General features: G+C 29.9%; 2 long non-coding RNA genes across 9 annotated transcripts in view; both read left to right on the top strand.

Annotated features, from left to right (window-relative positions):
* LOC128155195 (uncharacterized) overlaps positions 1–6,947 on the top strand; it is a 32,529-nt gene extending 25,582 nt beyond the window's left edge. The window contains exons 1-10 of one of the 5 annotated variants that reach the window (XR_008239571.1): positions 1,583–1,769; positions 3,404–3,457; positions 3,647–3,979; positions 4,344–4,490; positions 4,755–4,897; positions 5,266–5,389; positions 5,540–5,599; positions 5,970–6,052; positions 6,303–6,441; positions 6,823–6,947. This is a non-coding gene — a long non-coding RNA (uncharacterized LOC128155195). Of the gene's footprint in view, positions 1–1,582; positions 1,770–3,403; positions 3,458–3,646; positions 3,980–4,343; positions 4,491–4,754; positions 4,898–5,265; positions 5,390–5,539; positions 5,600–5,915; positions 6,053–6,302; positions 6,442–6,822 lie in introns of those variants that run through there. The other 4 variants (XR_008239574.1, XR_008239570.1, XR_008239572.1 and 1 more) reach the window with 4 other exon arrangements.
* A 248-nt stretch (positions 6,948–7,195) lies between these two features.
* On the top strand, positions 7,196–11,522 carry LOC128157072 (uncharacterized). Of its 4 annotated transcripts, none has more exons than XR_008239793.1 (4): positions 7,196–7,638; positions 7,897–8,026; positions 10,565–10,650; positions 10,949–11,522. It is a non-coding gene; the product is annotated as an uncharacterized LOC128157072 (long non-coding RNA). The 4 variants fall into 4 exon arrangements; XR_008239795.1 differs by having other exon boundaries at positions 10,936–11,522; XR_008239792.1 differs by having other exon boundaries at positions 7,897–8,032.
* The last annotated feature ends 6,350 nt before the right edge of the window (positions 11,523–17,872 follow it).

Below are 17,872 nucleotides of genomic sequence, written 5' to 3'. Positions count from 1 at the left end.
AATATTTTGAATGATCCTTCGGGGCTTTCTTACTCGGGAAAATGGGAATTTATATCATCAAAGTAAATGATAGATATACTCGTGATTGAAACGTATCTTTGGTTGTCTTGTCTTTCCAAAAACGATAATCAGTTTTAAGAAAAATATTAACTCCGTCTTATTCTGCAGCTGTTTTCTAACTTAATACAAAATCCACAATTTTTGTATTCCATTTTAAAAGTGCGCAAGGTTTCATAATTTAAAAAAATGTGGATAAACAACCATATTACATTTTGAAAAAAGAAAGTGCATAGGTGTAGTCCCCAATTTAATGCACCCTTATTTATTCACGCGTAGTGCGTATTTTGAAAAGTTTTATTCTACAAACTCTTTTAAATGACCTTATTTGCAATTTGTTATACTTACTATTCTGTCGAAAATATCAGGGCAATTGGCAAAATACTGAAGAAGTCGTTGATTATTGGAACTAACTGATTGAAGCAGTACTCTCTGAAAAAAAGGTTTATAAAGATTTTTTTTTAAATTAAATAACTATCATCTTAATTTAATTTTTTAGATGGGTTTTTTAGTTCCCTGTTGGTGAACTCAGATGCATGTGATCTTTATCTTTCTATTTCCGTAAATCTATCAAAACTTATTTTTATTTTTTAAGAAGTAAGAAAACATTCTTCTATTATTGTGAGGTGATAATTTTGGTCGAGGCGTGAACAAATCAAATAAACCCCAGAGGGCTTCATAATAGATTTAATATCGCTCCAACCGAAATTATCACCTCATGATATTCAAAGAATGATTCCTTATCTTCATGATAGTTTGGAGAACTGGTTAAGACTTCTTTGTAACTTCATAATAAGAAACTACAAATCAAGTTTGGTTTTGTTAAGATTAATCAACGCGTATCCAAAAAATTCTTAACATGAAAACTGTTAGCGAGACAATTTTCAAACTGTGGCAGATGTAAAAATAAATATTGTTGTATTTAAATGCCTATGACGACCTAAACTTAGACAAATTGATTATTGTAATAGTATGTAAGCCCACCATCGGATTCACAAGCGACTGGATATGTTTGAAAAAATACAGCTAATCAGTTCTCATAAACTATTTATATTGTATTTTGTTTTTGTTTTGTCCATCGAAGAAAGAAATATACTACACTTTTTGCCTATAGAAAATGTTTAAAGTATTTAGATACTGTTAGTTAATGTTCGTATTGTTAGGCTTATATAAGCTTATTTTTTTAAAAAAATATTACTATAATTTAAAATGGTAAATCTTAATATCAGATGAAACGTAGTGAATAGTATTACTCCAATATTGTGATTACAGATCTACTCTTGCACATACAATTCTTTACCGTATTAGAAATTATTTTCATAACAGCCACCTTTACTTAGAATGTTGAGATATATATTATTACAAAAATGCATTTCATTATTACGTATTAATAAAAAATGAAAGCATTACTAAAACCCAGAACATTACTTATTACAAACCTGTTGAAAGTTTAAATGGATCAGGGTATATTTTATATACCATGTGACTCCGTGGTATGTACAGTCAGTTTGAAAGGTAAGAGAAAACTTAAATTGATCGGATGATTGGAGCTGTTTGAACACTATAGGTAGAATCAACCGTTTATTAGTGATGATTGATCAGGTGCTAAATAATGAAAACTTATTATAATCAACAGAATTAGTTTCGTTAACATTTGGATTCAGTTATTATTTTTAATGTAGAAGGATTTACTTGAAACGTACAGTAGAAAAGTAAGTAATATCGTCATGTGACAAAAGATACACGCATGCATGTTTGTACTCGTTTGTGGATATAACATTATATTTAAACTACAATGTAATTTCTGAAAAAACACAAGTACTTCTAACCCAATGATGATTTTTAGTAAGAAATATTAATATAAAAAAAGTACAATGACCTTGGACTGTTCCTCGTTCTAAAATTTGTATGGCTATCTAACTAGGACAATAGATTATTTGGACCATTAAAAGATTCGTTTTCAGCTGTTAATATAAAACTAGAGACAAAAAGAGAGTGAATACTAAAAAAACTGAATTTGTTTTGTTGTACTATTTGTAGAAGCAAACTTATGACCTAAATTCTATCATGTAGTTTAGAAACAAGATAAATACCTAAATGCGCATGCTCTATAACAAGTTCCGAAGAGAATTGGTAGGTCATCAAATTCGTTTATAAATATTTTTTAAAGTTTTCTTTTATGTTTTGACCAGAAAATGATATTTCCTTATCAAGTGTTCATTTTTAGGCAGCATAGATGTTGTAAATTCAAAGTGTAAAATACTTTTTACTCATTATTTTTCTCCTAGCATATGACTGCTTTTATATGTAACTTCCGGTAAATGGCGGAAAATGTTTTATTTTACGATACGATACGATTAGCATCTTGAAATAAATGTCAGAAATATAACATATATAAAAAAATATATGATATAGAAAGCATGAAAAGCATAAAATCTTGACACACATGTAATGGCATCGATGCATAAATGCAGACTTTCCTTTTTCCAATCAGAAAAGATACATTTTAATGACTTTGTATAAAATGTTAACTTACTCTTGTAAAGTCTTCTTGTCCTCTCTTACATGAACACGTAAGCCATAAGCAATTTGTCACTGAATTAAACAAACTAGATTCTATATCCATTTTACTCTCAACAAATTCAACTGCCTCAAAGTAAACCAACTAACTTTCTACGTGGGCCTGATCGCGCCTTAATAAACAAAATAATGATGGTCACAACACTTTAACTTCCGTTTTTTGAACTACATGTCCATGTTCATACTATTTTTTTTTTTGAATCAATATACAACGATCAATGTTTTAGGACATTGCAAGTACTCTAGGACTCAAGACTATGAAAATGTTATCTGTACATGTACCCAAGTTAAAAATACTCGGTCATTTCCGAAAGCACAAAAATGTTAATAAATCGGCCATTATGTGTCAAATTTCTATCTTTTTTTTTCTTTTTGCACATAACCTTTCAGTGGCTTTCTCTTTAACAAAATTAGATTTGTAATCAATGATATGATCATTCCACAATACATATTTATGGACAAAACGAATGCATGCACTTAGGCTTAATAATGTAGATTTTTTTTTAAAGCATAAATTTGTCCCTTTGAAAAATTCCTCATTAGCCTTAAGACATGCAAGCAATTTGAAGCCAAGATAGCATTATATGTATTGCTCTTTCTATATTGTTCATTCTCTTTTTCTCAATCATGCTGAGTGCCTTGCATTTTGTACACACAATGAACGGGTAGTCACGTTATCAGCAATTGTTTTATGAATATAGTTTAACGTATTCACTCGATCATACATACTTTTGACCTGAAATAATGTTTTTTCTTATATTCATAGATGAAGAACAATTGTGGCGATTTTGTTTACGTATGACGTATATTGTTTGCACTGGTAAGGCGAACCTAAGTCAGTTACATATAGTAAGACAGGTTTACTTTAATATCTGAGTCAGAAAGCTTCACAATGCTATTAAACCTAGTTTTTTTTTCAAAAAAAGTATAAATGGTACATTTAAAATATGTTATGTGATATCTAATAAACTATCCAAATTATGCACAATATTTTTTTTTACAATTTCAGCATCGTACAACCTACAAACATTTTGTCCTAGAAAATGCGAGTAACAGTTTGTAGAAAACAATTAGACTATAGCTACACTCATTGTATATTTATAAAGAAAGCTAACAGGACCAAAAACAGGACAGCTTAGTCTTTACTTCAACATAGACATAATACCATTGTTTATACTTACTTTTATAGCATAGAAAAATTATGTAGAGCAGACCCTATAAGCATTAAGTATTTTTTAAATTCATAAATGTTAAAGTCAATGTTTAAACTATGCTTACAATGTTTATGTTTCACTTTTATCAAACAACTCGAGAATCCAAAACAGCATTTCAACTTTGTAAGGTAAATATATCATTTTATCATAGTCTCCTCCAAACGTTTACATGCTAACATTTGTTACTGTCTTATATTGTTTTATGTATATTTATGTAATTATAAGTGAGAATAATTATTCCACAATGAGTCAGCATTCTCAATTCAAGCAATGCTGAAAATATTTTTAAAAAAGAATTTCATAGAAAAGTTATGAATGTAGTATGTTATTAATATATCTTAGTAAGTAAAATAATGCAAGATCTGTATTATTAACATTTTGTAGTCTAGGGAAAATCCTAAGCGATTCAATTTGATCATAGAAACACAAAATCTATAAATTATTCCCTGTTGCTGTAAGGTAGAATTTATGTTGTTTTCTTTATCATTTTAGTACCTTTCAGGGAACATTCTCAAATTTAGTATTTGACATCATGTATTGCAATGTAACAAATAAGGTTTGCAGGACATTTATTACTAGAAAAGACAAGAAAGCCACTAAACATAGAAATAAACCAAATATAAAAGGAGCATAAACTAGGTAAGGTACATATATTACATATTTCTTTTTTTAATGTAGAAATCTGAGTGGGTTTTTTTTTTATCTATTTATTGTTGATTTCAATTGTTTTCTTAATACAGACTGTAATGAATAAAATTTCACATTTGCTAAAAATATGTGTCACTTTAATAACACATCGCATAAAACAATACAACAATATAACATCACTCCTTCTTTGTTTTTTTTTAAACTTCAGATTGTAAAATCATTGCATTAAAATTGATTTGCATGCTTTACAAACAGCTTCCCTCCTTACCGATCAAGCCAGAGACATTTTGCGATGCTACAAGAATACGTTATGAGGCCAAACAGCTATATAATGGGTCATCCCATAGTTCTGTTGATGACAAGTCTATTCCAAGTGCCTTTTCAATGAAAACACACAGGTACAGATATGGTTTGTGTGATTTGATTGCAAATTGAAGGTGTAAATATTAAAGGTGTGCCTTTGTCATCATTATGTCTACAAAATAGCAGAAGGCATTTCATCTTCTACATGTTTAATTTTTTTTCTGGCTTAATGTATATTTAATTTTTCAAAAGGTTTTCCTTACTAATCTGCATCTTCATATGCTAAAAAATCTTCAGATAACTGTAGGAAGAGAGGTTTATTTAAATATCTGAGTCAGAAAACTTCATAATGCCATTAAACCTATTTTTTTCAAAAAAAGTATACATCGTACATTTAAAATATGTTTTGTGATATCTAGTAAATTATCCTAATTATGCACAATATTATTTTTAACAATTTCAGCATCGTACAACCTATATACCTTTTGTCTTCGAAAATGTGAGAGGCAGTTTGTAGAAAACTATTACACTATAGCCACACTCATTGGATGTTTGTAAGGAGAGCTTACAGGACCAAAACAAGACAGGTTAGTCATAACTACACCACAGACATAATACTATTGTTTAGATTTGCTTTTACAGCATAGAAAAACTATTTAGAACAGACCGTATATGCATCAAGTTTTTTTTATTCATAAATGTGAAAATCAATGTCTAAACTATGCCTTATGTTACAGGCTGATGTTCATTTTTATCAATTAACTTCAGAATGCAAAACAGCGTTTCAACTTTGCAAGGTAAATATATTATTTTATCATAGTTTTCTTAAAACTTTTACATGCTATCATTTATATTGCTATATTCATATTTATTTAATTCTAAGTGAGAATATTCTACAATTAGTCAGCATTCTCAATTCAAGCAATGCTTAAAGAAACATGTTTGATTTTTAATATATCTTAATAAGTAAAATAATGCAAGATCAGTATAATTAAGCAATTCGTAGTCTATGCAAAATCCTAAGCTAGCAACCTGGATCATAGCAACACAAAACATATATATCATTCTTAATTACTGGAAGGTAGAACTTATGTTGTTTTTAATACCTTTTAGGGAACATTCTCAAATTCAGTATTTGACATAATGTATTGTAATGTAAAATATAAGGTTTCCAGTGCATTAATTACTGGAAAAGATAGGAAAGCAACTAAACATAGAAACTAACCATATATTAAAGGAGCATAAATTAGGTAGGTAGATGTATTACAGATGCTTTTTAATGTAGAAATCTGAGTATTTTTTTATCTATCAATTGTTGATTTCAGTAATTTTTTTAAATAAAGACTGTAATGAATAAAATTCAACATTTTGTAATATTATCACTTTAATGGCACATTGTATAAAACATTACAACAATAAAACATAACTCCCTCATTGGTTTCTTAATCTGGATATTGTAAAATCATTGCAATAAAATTGTTTTGTATGCTTTACAAACAGTTTCCCTACCTATCAAGCCAGAAACATTCCGCGATGCTTCAAGAACACGTTATGAGGCAAAACAGCTATATGATGGGTCATCCTATAATTCTGTTGATGAGAAGTCTATTCCAAGTGCCTTTTCAATGAAAACACACAGGTACAGATATGGTTTGTGTGATTTGATTGCAAATTGAAAGTGTATATATAAAAGGTGTCCTTTTGTCATCATTATGTCTACAAAATGGCAGAAGGCATTCCATCTTCTACATGTACACATGTTTTAATTTTTTCTGGCTTCATGACTATTTAATTTTGCACAAGGTTTTCCTTATTAACCTGTATATTCATATGCTTAATAAAACCTGAGTTAGTTACATGTAGAAAGAGAAGTTTATTTTAATATCTGAGTCAGAAAACTTCTCAATGCCATTAAACTTTTTTTTCCCAAAAAATGTATAAATTGTACATTTAAAATATGTTTTGTGATATGTAGTAAATTATCCCAAATATGCACAATATTATTTTTTAACAATTTCAGCATCGTAAAACGTATATACCTTTTTTCTTCGAAAATATGAGTGGCAGTTTGTAGAAAACGATTACACTATAGCTATACTCATTGGATATTTGTAAGGAAAGCTGACAGGACCAAAACAAGACAGGGTAGTCATAACTACACCACATACATAATACTATTGTTTAGACTTACTTTTATAGCATAGAAAAACTATGTAGAACATACCTTATAAGCACCAAGTGTTTTTAATTCATAATGTGAAAATCAATGTTTTAACTATGCATTATGGTACAGGCTGATGTTCTCTTTTATCAATTAACTTCAGAATGCAAAACAGCATTTCAACTTTGCAAGGGAAATATATTATTTTATCATAGTTTTCTTAAAACTTTTACATGCTAACATTTGTTACTGTCTTATATTGTTTTATTCATATTTTTTTAATTCTAAGTAAGAATATTCCACAATGAGTCAGCATTCTCAATGTAAGCAATGCTTAAAAATCTTTTATCCTGTTTAAAAGGGAATTAAAAAAGTTAGGAATGTAGTTCGATTTTTAATATATCTTAGCAAGTAAAATAATGCAAGATCGGTATAATTAAGCAATTCGTAGTTTAGTCAAAATCCTAAGCTAGCAACCTGGATCATAGCAACACAAAACGTATATATCATTCTCTGTTACTGGAAGGTAGAACTTATGTTGTTTTCACTATAATTTAAGTACATTTTAGGGAACATTCTCAAGTTTAGTATTTGACATCAGACATTAATTACTGGAGAAGACAGGAAAGCAATTAAACATAGAAATAAACCATATATTGAAGGAGCATAAATAAGGTAAAGTACATTTACTACAGATGGTTTTTTTATAATGTAGAAATTTGAGTGCTTTATTTATCTATCAATTGTTGATTTTAGTTGTTTTTAAAAAACAGATTGGAATGAATAAAAATCAACATTTTGTAATATTATCACTTTAATAGCACATTGCATAAAACAACACAACAATAAAACATCATCCCTCTTTGTTTTTTTTTTTAATCTAGAAATTGTAAAATCATTGCAATAAAATTGTTTTGCATGCTTTACAAACAGTTTCTCTACCTATCAAGCCAGAAACATTCTGCAATGCTACAAGAACACGTTATGAGGCCAAACAGCTATATAATGGGTCATCCATTGATGGCAAGTCTATTCCAAGTGCCTTTTCAATGAAAACACACAGGTACAGGTATGGTTTGTGTGATTTGATTGCAAATTGAAAGTGCAAATATAAAGGGTGTGCTTTTGTCATCATTATGTGTACAAAATAGCAGAAGGCATTTCATCTTCTACATGTGCACATGTTTTAAATTTTTGATTTGTTGCCCAACCCTACCTCCGGGCTATTAGGCATGCACTACCCGATCTTGCATCCATACAGGTATTAACTGTTCTATAATTGACTAGTTTTTAATTAATATTTTAAGATTTTCTTCCTAATATTATTCATTGAAAATTATTTTTCCTTTTTAAATTTGATATATATGTATGTCCTTGTTCCCTCCTTCTTGCCCCACCCTACCTCAAGGAATTATGATTTTAATAAACTCGAACTCAAACTACATGTTGATATCTATTTTTCCGCAAAAGTTTCAGTTCAGCTTTTCTGGCTCAGTCGCAAAGAATTTCAAAGATTATAAATCATAGATAGGAGTATACTTGTATAGAGCAAATCTTTAAAAATCTTCATCTCAGAAACCAATCAGCCAGAAAAACTGAGACTTATATGGAAGCATTCTCTGGTAGTGTAGATTCAAAGTTGTGAAAATCATGACCCCCAGGTGAGGGTGGGGTCATACTCAGGGGGGAGTCTAATTTTTACATAGGAATACAAAGAGTAAATCTTCAAATATCTTCTTCTCAGACACCAATCAGCTAGAAAAGCTGAAACATATGTGGAAGCATACTTAGGTAGTGTTAATTTAAAGTTGGGAAAATCATGACCCCTGGGGGTAAGGTGGGATTGCAATGGGGGGTCGAATTTTTACATAGGAATATCTAGAGTAAATTTTAAAAAAAATTCTTCTCAGAAACCAATAAGCCAGGAAAACTGAAACTTATGTAGAAGCATTCTCAGGTACTGTAGATTTAAAGATTTAAGTAGTGAAAATCATGACCGCTGGGGGTAAGGTGGATCCACAATGGGGGCCTAATTTCTACATAGGATTATATAGAGTAAATGTTTAAAAATCTTCTTCTCAGAAACCAATCAACTAGAAAGTAAAAACCTTCAATATTAAGCATCTTTCAGGTAGTGTAGATTCAAAGTGTGAAAATCATAACCCTTGGGGGTAGGGTTGGCCACAATTGGGGGTCTAATATTTACATAGGAATTTTTAGACTAAATCTTTAAAAATCTTCATCTCAGAAACCAATCAGCTACAAAAACTGTAACTTATATGGAAGTATCCTCAGGTAGTGCAGATTCAAAGTTGTGAAAATTATGGTTGCCGGTAGTTCGGTGGGGTCACAAAAGAGGTCTAATTTTTTCATAGGAATATAAAGAGTAAATCTTTAAAAATCTTCTTCTCAGAAACAAATTAGCCAGGAAAGCTGAATCTAATGTGGAAGCATCCTCAAGTAGTGTGGATCAAAAGTTGTGAAAACCATGACCTTCGTGGGGAGGGTTGGGTCACAATAGGGCCCCTTTTTTTCATAGGAATATAAAGACTAAATTTTTAAAGAATTTCATCCCAGAAACCAATCAGCCACAAAAACTGTAACTTATATGGAAGCATTCTCAGGTAGTGCAAATTTTAAGTAGTGAAAATTATGATTCCCAGGAGAAGGGTGGGGTCACAATAGAGGTCTAATTTCTACTTAGGAATATATAAGGTAAATCCAGGAAAATTGAAACTAATATGGAAGCATCCTTGGGTAGTTATGAAAATCATGACCCCTTGAGGTTGTGCGGGGCCACAATGGGGATCGAATTTTTACATAGGAATATATAAAATATAATATATAAATAATAATATAAATGAAATATATTTTGTTTTAATTCAAAAATTTTAATGCTGTATTTTATTAGATTTCTTATAGTTGATTTTTATTGCTTAAACTGAGACACATGGCCACACCATCATCCAAATTTTCTAATCACTCAATTTAGTCTTTAACTCAAATCCTCTTAAGAAAAGTGTATAAATTTAAGGTCAATACTCAAACTTGAAGCAGAATATTGACTTCAGGCAAGTTGATGACAGCAAGGCCTGGCCAATTCTTTGACCATTGAATGGGCTCAAAATTTAAAATAGGATAATATGATATTATCAATGTCTATGTCTTGAGAGCTGTAATACTACAATATGTGATGTAATCGTACAACTATCCTAATTAAGTGTTGATTCTAAAGTGTTCAAGCTTTGCCCTCTTCGTCATCACTAGAGCTCCAAACGGGATTCAATGTTCATCAGTGGAATGCAGTTTCAATGTTGCTTTTCTGGCCCTTTTACCTAGGGATGCTTTATTCCATGTTTTTTTTTTGAAATTTGCCTAGATGTTTAAAAGCTAAAATAATAAGAAGGATTCCTAGTAAAGAAGGTTTTGGTTCTTGGTTGAGATATTGTATGATAAAATAACCCCTCCCAAGATATATGACTCAACTGGGTATTTTTTCTGAGCAGAATCTCCACAATATGTAAACATTCTTTATTCACACATGCATTAGCCAAATTTCGTATTATGCATTTCTTTAAACACTATTTTTGTATGTCAATAGATCCAAAATCTGCATCAGCGAGAGGGAAACATGAACACTTCATCTGAATCTTATCAACTTGGACACACAAAGGGAGAGAATAGAAAGTATTGAAAACATATACATGTATAATAATATGTACAGATAATCTACTCATTTTCTGAAATTCTTCCTGGTAAAATCTCAATTTGACTATTTTATCAACGTGGAGTCACAAAAGAAGAGAAAAGAAAGTATTGAAAACATATACATGTATAATAATATGAACAGATAATCTACTCATTTTCTGAAATTCTTCCTGGTAAAATCTCAGTTTGACTATCTTATCAACTTGGACACACAAAATTTTTGTAATATCTAAAAATATCAGTTGCATTTTGTTTTACTTTGAGTGTTTCCTTTAAGAAACTGTCAACCAGAATGAAATTGACTAAACATTGTAGACGTTGCTACGGTAAAAAGGTAATGGTAACAATTATACTTTTGATATTATCATTTATTAAATATTAAATGAAATCTTCTTAACATGTAAATCACGATGCATATTATCACAAAATGTCATTCGTCGTGTGCAATAATACCGAAAAAAAAACGTTGGTATAAAAACTTTCCTCTAGTCCCAAAAGCTGTTTTTGATCAAGCTGCAAAAAAATAGCGACTAGTATCACAGATTTTGTGACATTTGCACATATCTTTATTTTTTAGTTCATTTATCAATTTGATGACATTTTGATTATTTTTTCGACTTAAAAGGATGTCTTAAAAATACAATTTCATGGATGAACTATTCAACTGGTATCATATTCATTAAATACTGGTTTTTTAAATTATCACTTAGATATTTTAAAGAAAAGTCTTTTCGGTGTGTTTGAATTTTTTCAAATTATGTTTATTTAGCACTTATTAGTCAGAACATGGGTCAAACTTTTTACAACTTACTTACAACTGTAACTTTATTCCTAAAGAATTATTTAAACTTTAAAGATAACACTGCAGAAGTATTGAAAAAATTCTCCAGAGGCCCAGATGTAACTTAAACAGGTGCCACAATAAGGATTTAACTTTTGAGATTTTCTCAACACTATGAAGACTTTATTTGTAAAGTTGGTGTAAAAGCAAACAAATATCAATATAAAGAAACGATTTTTTTTTAAATCCATGGTTAAAAGGATTTGAAGCTGTAAAAATAGTTTACCTTTTATTTCTGAAATTTGCAATATTACTGCACCTTTAAAATAAGTATACATTGTATCTGAGTTACCTTTAAAAGCTACATATAGGTCTATTTGTTTCAATATAGCCACAGTAAGATGTCACTATCTAGATACGATTTTTGACACGCATGACTACGAACAATGTTTACTTAGCATTTTTACTCAAAGACAATTAAATATTCATACTGATCATCTAAACATAGAATAGATTGGTTGGAAGAGAAATATTAAAGAATTTACTGTATATGTTTTTTCTAAGGAAGAATTTAATAAGCTTTTGTGATGACTTGCTTATTAATTAAATGATAAATAATAGAATAAATATATAAATAGGACTAGATGTTCGTGGCCATTTTAGGATAAGTCCACCTTCTAAAGATAATAAGATAAAGAGCTTTGGAAAATGTGAAATATTCAAACTTTAAAGCGAACATATTTAGATTTTCGTACTAAATTACAGATTACGACTAGAGATACCTTATCTAAAAGTTTAACGAAGATTTGATGGTAAACAAAGATATGAGATATAAATTGAAATTATTACTTTTTCTTCTGCAGGTTCCAAATGTTTTGAGTGTGGAAAATGGCGGTCAAATAAAAGTCAGGCGATTCATAAAATGCATATTCTTTTAACTAACAGTACCAAAAAATTCCAAAATATTCTACAAAAGAAGACGAAATCAAGAAACTACATGAACAATTCCTGTGAATCATGTCGTTTAACACGATGACTTTGTACAAAGTTCAGAATTGTTCCTGAAATCCAATGTATCTAAATGTATTTAACTTTCCCTTTGGGAACATATCTCCAATTTGTAAAATTAATCAGATAATGCATATTTATTAATGAAACATTGGTGTAACTGTTGAACAAATATTGTTACTTAATTATATATCAGACTTAAATGAATTGCATTCTAATTTTATACCTAAATATACTAATGTCAAACAGTACTTGTATATATTTGACTGCACAAAGTGAATGTTATCATTGTAAGAATAGAATAACATATTGTTACACTTTATAAAGATTACTAGCACATATAGAAATAACTCAAATAAAGAAAGTTTGCAATGGAACGTTATTATAATTATGAATAAATATTAATACTCTGTAGATAACATGAAAGGGAAGCAACTCCGCTATGTAATTGCAGCTGAAAATGCCCAAAAAGAGTTATCACTCGTTTCATTGATAATGAGAATGAAGTACAAAACAAAAAAATGCAAGATGTATAAGTCTCTTAACGGCAGGATAAATTTTCAATGTTCTTCTCCGAAATGAAACTCTATTTATGATTGACATGTTTTACCTATTATATATTTAAATTTCGAAACAGATGTATGTTGATATTCTCCAAAAACATGTGGAGATAATCATCTGAAATAATACAGAAAAAACCCTAAATCAAACATTCTTTTAGTTACTCCTTTAGCTTCTTTAAAATATTTCTTTGCATATATATACAGGAAGCAGGAGTCACTTTTTTAGTCTGCTTGTTGAACGTGAGGTAAGGAATAAAAAGAAAAATACATGTTACATCTGAAACCAGTTTGTTTTTTCTGTATTAAGCACCAACCTATTTTAAAAACCTACTTTTATTCATAGAATAATAAATGTAAATCTCCTGGAGTCAATGAAACCATGATTTGATGCCCAAAAAAAAGATACATGTGAATGTTTCCAAACAAGATTTAACTTAATTGCCCAAATAAATGTTGAGAAGAAGCTTTGTCAAGATTTTTTTCAATAAATTCCTGTGTAAAGTCTCAAACCACCATTATGGACCCTATCTTCCTTTCTTGATAATAATAAACACATTTTTTTAATTTACAGGAACAAATTATGTTTCAAAACAAGTTTAAGGTTATATATCTATTTTTGGCTGAATCGAATTTGACAAGATATTGTTAAAGGAAGTTTCTTTAGTATTTGTTTGGCAAAAATATTTTTGTCAACCAAAGTACTATGTGCGGTATTATGCATTTTTTGCCTCCCAAATTAAAGTGTTACAAAAAGCTTTAAAAATAAAGTGGAAGATAGTTGAAATCATATTGAAAAATATTAAAATGTGAAAGGTTTTCACCGCAGTGACGTCATAGTGTTGAAATGACGTCATGAAGTTTGTCTTATTTTGATAAATTGGTGTTTTGTAGCAAAATTTGGGTGTTTTCCGATGGTTTTTCGACTGGGAAACATCGAGCGCAGGCTTGCTCATGTACCATATTTTATTATAATGTGTAAAATTATATGAAGAAAAATATATGTTAAAATCGTACTTGAGCAGACCTGCGCTCTATACTTCCGAATACAAAATATAAAGAAAAAATGAGAATATTTTCATTTGTTTGCAAAATTTCGGGAATTTGGTCATTTAGGTGACGGCATAGATAAACAGCTAAAGAGCTAAAGCTTCGATACTATTTAAAAATTGACTAAATTTGGGGGCAGATATTTGACCATACCGCACGTAGTCCTTTTTGCATACATATAATATAAAAGCATTTTCAAGAGAAACACTTTATCAATTTAACCCAACTATAAGCTTTGTTGTTACAAGTAATTCTACTCGGTACAAGTACCTGAATCAAAAATATTCCAAGGAGTCCAAGTTCATTTCAATGAAATAGAACAAAAAGTTGTCTTAAAGGCCGTTTATTCAATGAACCAAAATTGTATTGTTCAAATAGAAAACAATAAATTAAACAAGAAAAAAGAAAAAAATCTTTGAAAAAAATGACAAATTAATTTTCAAAGGTGGGGTTAAAGCCAATTATTGTGTCTTGCTTAATGCATTGTATTTCTTTAAAGTCTTTTTTTTAAACATTCACCTGAAAAAAAAATTCGAAAATGCATTGATTTCTTGCCCAAATCTACCTCCTGAATGTATGTTTGTCTGTCTGTTGATTTCTTATGTGGCATAAAATAGAGAAAAAATTAGACAAAAAATTTCTGGGAATCCACTCAAAAGTATTTTTCCAGAGAGATTAAACTTATGTGGAAGCATCCAAAGGTAGTGTCGATAGGTGGATTTTTACATAAAAATGAATTGGAAATCATCTTTCATATTATGTTTTCCTTCGTTTCACTCATCGGAAATAAAAGTATTTCTATTCTAAGTATTCTATGGATAAGAACAACACAGGTGTTAGAGTGAGTGACCTATCAACCAGTTTATTCGCCGTAATATACAATCAACACGCGACTTTAATAGCGATGAACTGGAATTTGGCCCGATAATTGTATAATTTCCAAATACATCTACAAAATACAATGTTAATTTTAATACATATCATATGTACTTCATCGTACGCACACACACATATACCGATAAACAAAAACCAAACAAAAAATTCGTGCTCGAAAGGGTTGATTCCTCTTCGATGACCTGTCTATACCTGATCGGTTCTATATATATACTAAAGCCAAACAACTAAAACATACAACTTACAGAAATTTATTTATTTTCTTCTTCGTTTCACTAATCCGAACATAAAGTATTTCTATTCTAAGTATCTATACTACTATATTAAAATAATAGACTCGAAATTTTGGTCTTTAATACCGAGAAATCGCGAGAGTACTGTCTTTTGTTTTATATATTTTAAAAATCATTGGTACTTGAAGATTACCAATATGTTTTTATCTTTTCTTAATCAAGCTTCGTTCATTAATAATCAACGAAAATGCCTTTTAAAAAATCAAGAAATCATTTGGATTTTTTGGATTTTAAACTCATGCGCATTACATTCACGTTAAATCAGGGAGGCTCTTTAGTTTATAGTTCCACAATGTCACATTTGCATGGATTAATTCAAATACATGTAAAATTTTATTGAAATTTTGTCATATATTCTTTTCATTAAACGAAATAGGGAGATACATGTAACTCTAATATGAAATCAAAGTACTGAAGAACTGACGGGAGTTGATTTTGTCGATGCTTATCTATTTTAATATCAATAATATGTTATTTTGCATGACAAGTTTCTAATTTGTATTTGAATTACGCACATTTTCATAATAAGAATTTTGGACTTTGTCGACAAGAATGTCGAGAAACCCCCATATGAATCATATTAACAAAATATTTAAAAATAAAATTAATTCAATCAAACTATGTATCAGTAATAGAAATATTTCTCGAAAATTGTATGGATCCAAGCAATATTGAACTCTAGTCTCGTTCAACCAAACGCTCGCCTGACACCGTAAATCTCCTACAAGCAAGAGAGACTCTCTGCTTGTCGGAGATTTACGGAGACAGCCGAGCGTCGAGTTGAACGACACTTAATATTGAACTCTGCCGTAGGAATACATACGACTACAAAAATATCTAAATTATTCGTACCATTTAAAATCTGACTATTTTCAAGGTATTTATAAATAAGTTTCCTTGAAAAACAATGCTTTACCATACATTACATTGAATTTATCAATTATTTTCAAGAACTAAGTCTTGTCAGCTGCGATGATTTGTGCTGAGGTCCAAACACTGTTTCACTTTCGGTTTGTCTGAGTAACTGCATAGGAGAGTTGATTAAAATCAACTCACAAAAAACCGAAAGTGTCGAATGTCAATATAGTGTCTAAATTCGAAACGAGTAAAAAACGTTGGTGAAAAAGTGTTGAATTTTTCATTGATATAAATTAAATTTTTAGATGAAAGATATTAACGGCCTCAAAATGGTTTGTTATGAATAATTTAACTATTTTTTTTCAATGCAGCTTCATTAATTTTTTTCTAAAATCGTTTTGGAGCCATTCTGCAATTATTTGCTACATTACGGGTATATGGGAGGCATTTTCACTGTGGCGAGACACAGTTAGATTATTCTAACTAATTTAAGCAGAATTTAATGAAATTAAAAGTATTATTGTAGGCTTAAACCTTGGTTATGTAAATGTCAACAATACGGTGTGTTGATGTATCTATTTCGTAAACGTCCGATATCATATGTAATGTCAATCCGTGCAAGCACGGGTCAAAGTCTAGTTTTATAGATAAGAACAACACAGGTGTTAGAGGGGGTGAGCTATCAACCAGTTCGACACGAAAGGTATACTAATTGTGCAATTAAGAAAATAAAGATATCATAATCCAAGATTTAAAGTAATAGATAGCTTTTCATTAAGACTGTCCAAAACATAGCCATCTTTTGCATTTTCTGAACGCCATCTACCATGTACTTTAAAGAGTCTGTCAGGAACATTATTATTAGCTGTTGTTGTAGCTACCCCATTTCTCAAGCTTTGTAAACCATAATCATTGAAATCAACACCAACAATTTTAAGTTCATATAACAGAAGTTCTCTCGCTCTAGTATTTGTCAAAGGCTTGTTTATTTTACTAAACCTGTAAACATCTTTAAAAATGTGACTTTTCTGAAAATAAATTCTTAAGACTGAAACCCAACACACGTGTACGATATACATTTTTCAAGAAAACTAACAGGACAAAGTTTATTTCCTGTTTTAGCTATGACGACTATGTTACCTTGTCTAAACACATCTGTTTCACTTTTTCAATTTTGATTTTAACATGTGAACCAGATTCATGAAACTTAGTATCACACGTCTTAATATGTACAAGTTCATCGTACCCCAGAAAACCAGCATAACCCAATAGTACCATACAAACAAGTCTGGAATGATACAAATTTTCAACCTGAGAAAACTTATCCATATTTTTTCTAAAATTTATGGTGATACAAATTTTCAAACTGAGAAAAGTTATCCATATTTTTTCTAAAATTTCTGTGGTAATAGGTTTCTTCTTTACTATAGGTTTGGACCTTAATCTTTTTCCACCTTCTAAAAATAAATTCACACGCACGGATTGTTACACAGGTTTATGCAATGAATACTATAGTATGCTGCATTAATAACCACTGCTGAAGAATTTTAAAAGCTGTATCAAATAAGATAAATAAACTGCAACTGTAGAGGGTAAAGCAGGTAAATCCTGAAAATCAAATGTTTTACACCAAGCCTTGGATTTCAGAAAATAAGTTCTATACTTTTTATAGGTATTTTCAGATCTGCTGTTCATTACTATATTACCCATTCCCAACACTGTTTCCTTTAGTCTTGGATCTGGAATCTCTCTAATTT

The sequence above is a fragment of the Crassostrea angulata genome, chromosome 7 (genome assembly GCF_025612915.1).
Source record: "Crassostrea angulata isolate pt1a10 chromosome 7, ASM2561291v2, whole genome shotgun sequence".
Lineage (NCBI taxonomy): Eukaryota > Metazoa > Mollusca > Bivalvia > Ostreida > Ostreidae > Magallana > Magallana angulata.
Note: the sequence above shows the minus strand (reverse complement) of the source record. Positions and strands in the feature narration are given on the sequence as shown.